Source organism: Otolemur garnettii, unplaced genomic scaffold (assembly GCF_000181295.1).
Source record: "Otolemur garnettii isolate 467f Iridium unplaced genomic scaffold, OtoGar3 scaffold00381, whole genome shotgun sequence".
Lineage (NCBI taxonomy): Eukaryota > Metazoa > Chordata > Mammalia > Primates > Galagidae > Otolemur > Otolemur garnettii.
In genome coordinates this window covers 198116-198707 of record NW_003852776.1, presented here as the reverse complement: position 1 = coordinate 198707, position 592 = coordinate 198116, and positions in this window count along the sequence as shown.

Here is a 592-nt window from a genome sequence, read left to right as displayed (position 1 = left end):
CTCTGAATCTCCTGGCACTTCGATCATGGACTTTCTAACATCCAGAACAATGAGCAATACATTTCTAATGTTTATAAATAAATGTCTAAAAGTTTTGTGATAATAGCCCAAAGGGACTAAGAAAATTACCATTAATGGAAGTGACATTAATAGCATTGAGCAATTAGCTTCTATACTCAGTTAAATAGCATAATATAGATAAAAGGAAGAATGAATAAAAAAATAGAATGCTTTACAGAAAACTATGATTGGAAAGATGCCAAAACAAGTAGCCAAAAAATGTGTTTAAGAAACACATTTCTCCTTGCTCAACTATCATTTGTGAATTATTGTATAGATTCTGCAAAATTTGATCAAAATATTAGAATTTAAGTCAAATTCTACATGAATGAATTAATTACTTTTCCTATCAATGGTTCCCTTCCCATAAGCACTTGGGTTTTGGGAGAAGAAATAGTAAATAGGAGAATTCTCTTGGGAGATATGAGAAAAGTGAAATCAGAATTATTTTAATATAAACAAAATCTAAATCAAAGTAATACAAAATTAATAGTAATAAAAATAAACAGCTAAATACATATATGTATTTATC